This window comes from Schistocerca americana, unplaced genomic scaffold, assembly GCF_021461395.2.
Source record: "Schistocerca americana isolate TAMUIC-IGC-003095 unplaced genomic scaffold, iqSchAmer2.1 HiC_scaffold_47, whole genome shotgun sequence".
In the NCBI taxonomy this organism is placed as follows: Eukaryota; Metazoa; Arthropoda; class Insecta; order Orthoptera; family Acrididae; genus Schistocerca; species Schistocerca americana.
In genome coordinates, this window is record NW_025726203.1 from 2,865,001 (window position 1) to 2,872,500 (window position 7,500).

The 7,500-nt window shown below is 50.4% G+C and overlaps 1 pseudogene; it reads left to right on the forward strand.

The window, feature by feature from the left end:
• Window positions 1-1,574, forward strand: part of LOC124583833 — a 2,971-nt pseudogene extending 1,397 nt beyond the window's left edge.
• The last annotated feature ends 5,926 nt before the right edge of the window (window positions 1,575-7,500 follow it).

The window sequence follows — 7,500 nt, forward strand, 5'->3', positions numbered from 1 at the left end:
TCCGGCTTGCTTGATATGCTGAAGCCGCGAGCAAACGACTCGGATCGGAGTGCCAAGTGGGCCACTTTTGGTAAGCAGAACTGGCGCTGTGGGATGAACCAAACGCCGAGTTAAGGCGCCCGAATCGACGCTCATGGGAAACCATGAAAGGCGTTGGTTGCTTAAGACAGCAGGACGGTGGCCATGGAAGTCGGAATCCGCTAAGGAGTGTGTAACAACTCACCTGCCGAAGCAACTAGCCCTGAAAATGGATGGCGCTGAAGCGTCGTGCCTATACTCGGCCGTCAGTCTGGCAGTCATGGCCGGTCCTTGCGGCCGGCCGCGAAGCCCTGACGAGTAGGAGGGTCGCGGCGGTGGGCGCAGAAGGGTCTGGGCGTGAGCCTGCCTGGAGCCGCCGTCGGTGCAGATCTTGGTGGTAGTAGCAAATACTCCAGCGAGGCCCTGGAGGGCTGACGCGGAGAAGGGTTTCGTGTGAACAGCCGTTGCACACGAGTCAGTCGATCCTAAGCCCTAGGAGAAATCCGATGTTGATGGGGGCCGTCATAGCATGATGCACTTTGTGCTGGCCCCCGTTGGGCGAAAGGGAATCCGGTTCCTATTCCGGAACCCGGCAGCGGAACCGATACAAGTCGGGCCCCTCTTTTAGAGATGCTCGTCGGGGTAACCCAAAAGGACCCGGAGACGCCGTCGGGAGATCGGGGAAGAGTTTTCTTTTCTGCATGAGCGTTCGAGTTCCCTGGAATCCTCTAGCAGGGAGATAGGGTTTGGAACGCGAAGAGCACCGCAGTTGCGGCGGTGTCCCGATCTTCCCCTCGGACCTTGAAAATCCGGGAGAGGGCCACGTGGAGGTGTCGCGCCGGTTCGTACCCATATCCGCAGCAGGTCTCCAAGGTGAAGAGCCTCTAGTCGATAGAATAATGTAGGTAAGGGAAGTCGGCAAATTGGATCCGTAACTTCGGGATAAGGATTGGCTCTGAGGATCGGGGCGTGTCGGGCTTGGTCGGGAAGTGGGTCAGCGCTAACGTGCCGGGCCTGGGCGAGGTGAGTGCCGTAGGGGTGCCGGTAAGTGCGGGCGTTTAGCGCGGGCGTGGTCTGCTCTCGCCGTTGGTTGGCCTCGTGCTGGCCGGCGGTGCAGGATGCGCGCGCCTGCGCGGCGTTCGCGCCCCGGTGCTTCAACCTGCGTGCAGGATCCGAGCTCGGTCCCGTGCCTTGGCCTCCCACGGATCTTCCTTGCTGCGAGGCCGCGTCCGCCTTAGCGTGCTCCTCCGGGGGCGCGCGGGTGCGCGGATTCTCTTCGGCCGCCATTCAACGATCAACTCAGAACTGGCACGGACTGGGGGAATCCGACTGTCTAATTAAAACAAAGCATTGCGATGGCCCTAGCGGGTGTTGACGCAATGTGATTTCTGCCCAGTGCTCTGAATGTCAACGTGAAGAAATTCAAGCAAGCGCGGGTAAACGGCGGGAGTAACTATGACTCTCTTAAGGTAGCCAAATGCCTCGTCATCTAATTAGTGACGCGCATGAATGGATTAACGAGATTCCCGCTGTCCCTATGGGAAAGCGGTCTGCGTGGCGCCACCCGGGGGAGGTGTGTTGCCTCCCGATAACTGGGTTAAAACCGCCAGGAGACCCTCTGATTCCCTGAAAGTATTGTCTTCAGCAGGGCTCAGAGGAACCTGAGTGGGGCGGGGACCGTAATGTCCTATCCCGTGGCCTTGACGTGGCCCTGGGGCTCAGTACCCCCACAAGATGGGGTGAAGCTAACACGGGAAGGGCCGTCCATGCATGACGTTAAAAGGCTAGCCCTTAACTGGGTGCAACCCACACTGGTCCGCACTGGCCCACCGTGAATTATCAAAAGCGGTGGGTGAGACATGGTCGGTCATGATCCCCCAGTACGTGTGGAGACCCTCCGGGGAACGTAACTCGGGTTTGAGTGCCGCACCGTCTCGTTGATGTAAAACTCCACATATAAGACCCGGACTGACTCCTTTAACACCTTCCGGGCTGCGTCGATAGGTGTGGGTTGTCGTGTGTCAAGGTAGGACGTAAAACTCCCGTCCTGGCAGGACGTTAAATGCCCCCAACCCAAGCGAAAGCAAAGGGTGCATGGCGCAGGGGAAGCTGCGTTACGGGAGACACAACACCTGTCTCCCCTGAGTTGAGCGCGGTGGTTGGGCGAGGGTATGAGGGTAAGTCTCACGACGATCCCGGAACCCTGCGGTCCTCCCGCCGCAGTTCCTCACGTCTTGGACGACGTTAAAAGTCCCCGGAGCGCCTACCGTGCATCTGCGCCCGGTTTCCGTCAGCCGTGCCTGCCTGGGAGGGATCGCGACCCGAGCCGCCGAGGGCCTTTCGCCGTGCCTTGTGGCACGTTCCGTCAAACCGTGAGGTGGTGACATCGAGCGGCTAGGTTAGATGGGCGCGATCTTCTGAAAGTCTGGGGGACCGGCCCGGCACCTGAGTAGGGCCGGGTCCTAGGCCAATAGGTGGGAACCTGGCCTAGTAAGAGGTGAAGCGCGGGAGGTGAATCCGCCTTCCCGGAGTGCGGGGGGCACTCGGCGGGGAAGGGACGGGAGAAATCTCGGGAGACACGGCTGGCGAGGAGGACAAGGACGTTGGGAACGGCGCCCTTAACCTATGCAGCTAGATAAAATGCCCTTGGTCCCGGGGCAGGACTGGTGGACAAGCTGCTTTGCCCCCCCTCATGCCCGTGGAACCGGTCGGGGGTTATCAGACGGGTCTTCTTTTTCTCACTCTCTTAAAAATCATGGCTGACGACAAAGAGAGTGATGCTGGCGCTTCGGAGCATGATGCTCCTATTTTCGAGGATGACGTGGGCGATGATATGTCGGTCGTTGACCGACATTCACACTTCCTTCGACTATTCGATCGAAGTGTAAAACACGGCAAAATAAATGCCGAGCAAGTAAGAGTGCTCAAGGAGACTATTGCGCAATGGGCGTTAGCCCACGCGCGACTAGAAGGCAAGTACTCTGAAGTACAAGCCGAAAACGATAGATTAAGAAAAGAATTACAAAAGCCTGTCAAGACATATGCAGCAGTTGCTGCAACTTCTACAGTGAGACAAAAAGTGCAGGAGGTAATTAAGCAGAATGTTGAGAAAGTTGTCCCGACCTTGTTTGTTAAACCAAAAAAGGGAGAGGATATAAAGAAAGCAAAAGAAAACTTTGAAAAAAGTATAAACCCAAAGAAAGATAAAATAAGAATAAATGCAGTAAGAACAACAAAAAATTTATTAATTGTAGAAGTAGCCTCCCCAGAAGATTCAGACAAACTAATAAACAATCCACAATTAAAACAGCATTTCACTTGTGAGAAACCGCGAAAAAGGCGTCCATTAATGATGTTATATGATATACCGACATACATGACACAGGATGATATCATGGATTGCATCTACACACAAAATTTCGAAGAACAGATGAAACGAGAGGAATTCTTAGAAAAGTTTAAACTGAGATTTAAGACTGGTCCTCGTGATCGTACAACTGTACATCACGTTGCGGAAATAGCACCAGAGATGAGGAAAATTATAATTAAGACCAATAGACTGTACGTTGGGTACAGTGCAGTTTCCATAAAAGACTACACAGCGGTACCTAGATGTACCAAATGTCAAGATTACGGCCATGTGGCCAAGTACTGTGAAATCAAGAATCCAGTCTGTGCACATTGTGGCCATGACGGCCATGACAAGAAAAACTGTTCAAGACAGGCCTCCCCCCCGGTCTGCATACCTTGCATGTACAGAAAGAGAACATGTCGCACACCTGGAAAGGAATGTGCGACATACAAACTACTATTGCAACGACAGATACAACGCACCGATTATGGAGAACCATAAGAAGGGTGCGATAAAGATTCATAAATCCCCTAGCAAGAAAGCAAGGGACGCGGAGCGTTGGTGGAGGTTAATTTCCAACAGGTCAGAATCGGCCCGGGATGGGCCCCCTGTGCCACTTGAGGCACTGGGGGCTACTGGAGGTGCGAGCAGCGCGGGGCCAGCGACAGCTGAATCCTTGCCGGTTGAGGAAGAAGAGAGGACGGCGCCCTCGGCGAGTACAGAAGCAGACCAAACACGTAGTGTAGATCTTTTGATAGATAACTTGGTGTTAGGTGGTGGTCCTTTGCAGATGCTAACCCTATCCCAGTCTGTAGATACACCTTGTAACAAAGTAGATAAACAAACATATAATGCATGTCCTCCGAGAGATGTATACAATATGTGTGAAGACGCAATAAAGTTATCACGACTAGAGGAGCCGTCTACTTTGATGGTTGCTCTGAGACAGCTTGTACGTGCTGGGCACCCAAACGGGAAGAAAATAACATTCCCAACTCTGGAGGACGTTGATTGCATACAGCTGGCATCTTTAAATCTGCCATGTGATCACAAAGAGTTACTGATTCTAGTTCACAGGGTCTTTCAAAGACGGGGCAGGGTTTTTGACATAGAAAAGCTTTATAGAGAGATGGTAATGATGTACGGGAGAATTGGTTTTGATCCCTACAAGAAGTGGCCTGAAGATCACTATTATACTAGACATCCGTAATGGCATCCGTCAAGGTTTATCAATTAAATGCTATGAGAAGTAATACCGTCACACAGGAACTTAGGAAAATGACTGAAGAAAACGAGGTAGATATAATACTAATACAGGAGCCTTACTCCGCCTCTGGCAAGGTCACTGGCTTTCCTGTGACGGCTCAGGTTATTTCAACAGGGGCAAATCCCATGTCTACCATAATAATTTTGAACAAATTAATTAAAACAACTGTTATAACACAATTTTGTACTTCTCATATCTCAGTAGTTCAAGTTAATCTAATGAACACGACCTGGTATTTAGTAAATGTTTATTGCCAATTTAGAGATAACATCGAACCCTATTTGCAACATCTCTCTCGTGTCCTGAGAGCGCTACAAGGAAATCTAGTAATAATAACTATGGACAGCAATGCTAAATCCTCGTTGTGGCATAGTCCTGTACAAGATGCTCGAGGTAGTGCACTCGAGGACTTGATAATGGAGCACCACCTACAGGTGGAGAACCTACCTGGAAATCCACCCACATACAGAAGTAGAGCGGGTGCAGAATCACATATTGATGTAACATTATCCACGGAAAATGTAAGAGATAAGATCAGAAACTGGCATGTACACGATGGACACACAACAAGTGATCATAACTTGATAGAATTTGTAATTTCACTAGGAGTAGTACATGTTTCTGACGAATGGATAATGCAATTAGACTATGGGAAAGCCAATTGGGACCTGCTCGAGGCGGAGTTCCGTCCTCCAGAGTTGGTAAATAATGCTTTTGTCCTCGATGAAGCAGTTGAAGTTCTTGTAGCCTCTATAAAGACGGCTGTTGCTGCCTCTGTGCCATTAAAGAAGAGGTACATCCGCAGAGCGACAGCTCCGTGGACTCCTGAGCTTACCAGGCTTCGGCAGGGTATGAGGAGAGCTCGTCGTCTCTATCAACGGGCCTTTACCCAGGACGCAAGACAGTATCACTTGGCAATTTACAGGAGGCAAAAAAGAAATTTTCAGGAATCCTTGATAAAGCACAGACAGAAAAGTTGGGAGGACTTTGTCCACTCGCATCTTGTTTTGGATCCCTGGGGGGTTCCATACAAGATTGTGAGGGAGAAGATCCACTCGCCAATGCTCCTGTCAACAGTGAGGATAGCGGACACAGATATAATGACGACAAACTGGCAACAGACTGCTGAGGAATTACTCAGAGTTCTCTTGCCAGATGACGATCGAGGAAACGACACTGAAAGGCAAGCCATGCTGAGACAGGCAGCTGAGGAGCCATACTATAATGAACTAAATGTCTACCCCTTCTCACAGGAGGAGGTAGTAAACGCAGTAAATTCCTTCGCCAGGCGGAAGGCTCCAGGACCAGACGCAATTCCTGCGGAGGTCCTGCAGCATCTGGTACGTAAGTTGGCTCCATGTCTCACAGTTATCTTCAACCACTGCTTAGAAACTCAACGCTTCCCAACGAAATGGAAAACTGCGGAGGTCGTCATTATTAAGAAAGATCCGAATAAAGATCCTACAGTCCCTAAGTCGTATAGACCGATCTGCCTGTTGGACGTCCTGGGAAAGACTCTGGAGAAGCTGCTCGTGCATAGACTGTCAAGCCACAGAATACTGCGCGGCATGAGCGAGTTGCAGTACGGCTTTAGGAAGGGTAAATCGACATCAGATGCCATTAACAAAGTAGCCGACACGGCTCGCTCCTCCACCAGTCGGTATGTATTAGGAATCACGGTGGATATATCTGGTGCCTTCGACAGCCTGTGGTGGCCGGCGCTCTTCTCCCGTTTGCGGGAAATTGAGTGTCCGGTGTCACTATATGGCTGTCTGAGGGATTACTGTCAAGATAGAGTTGCTAGGATCTCCGCTCCAGGTGCTGTAGTGTCCAAACCAATAACGAAGGGATGCCCACAGGGTTCAGTGTGTGGCCCCATTTTTTGGGACATAAACATGGACCCTTTGTTGCATGCATTACAAGAAAGCAATGCAGTACTTGGTGCGGTTGCCTATGCTGATGACCTCTTCATAATGGTGGAGGGTAACAGTCGTCTGGAAGTAGAAAATCGAGCTGCACTTGCATCAGAAATATTAATGCGGTGGTGCAGTGACTCTAAGTTACAGATTGCACCACATAAGTCATCATATATATTGCTAAAGGGAAAGCTTGCACGTGATCCCACAGTAAGAATAAACAACAGAATAGTCACAAGACAAAAAACCTTAAGATATCTAGGCGTATATATCGACGAGGCCTGGTCATATACTCCACATATAGGTCATGTTGCGATAAAGGCCACAAATATCTTCAACAAGTTGATAAGTATAGGCCAAAGACGATTCCATGTACCACCTGTGGCTACCAAAATGTATCATAACTCTATCCTCGCACCGATTGTGGGGTATGGGGCCAGTGTGTGGGCCCACAGGCTCGCTCTGGTGAGACCCGCACAGTCGGTAAGACGTATACAACGTAACATCATTATACGTTGTGTTGGTGCCTTCGGCACCACACCTACAGACGCTCTACTTGTTCTAATGGGCTTCTGCCCATTAGACATACTTATAAGACAGAATGCTTCAATAACTTGGCTACAAAAACAAGCATATGACAAGATTCATGAGATAACAGGGAGACACTTGGCAAATGTAAAGGAAATTAAAACTTGGGCCTTGGATACGTGGCAAACAGAATGGCAAAATTCGGACACTGGGAGAAGAGTGTATAACCTCCTCCCAAACGTAAGACAAAGGTTAAAGATAAAACATCTCTTGCCAACACAAGGAATAATTCATTTCCTGACCGGGCACGGACCCTACCCGACGCATTTGTATCGGATAGGAAGCCGACCCTCACCAGAGTGTGTCTGTGGCGCCCTCGAAGGGACGCCAGATCATGTAGTTCTTGAGTGTCCAGCATT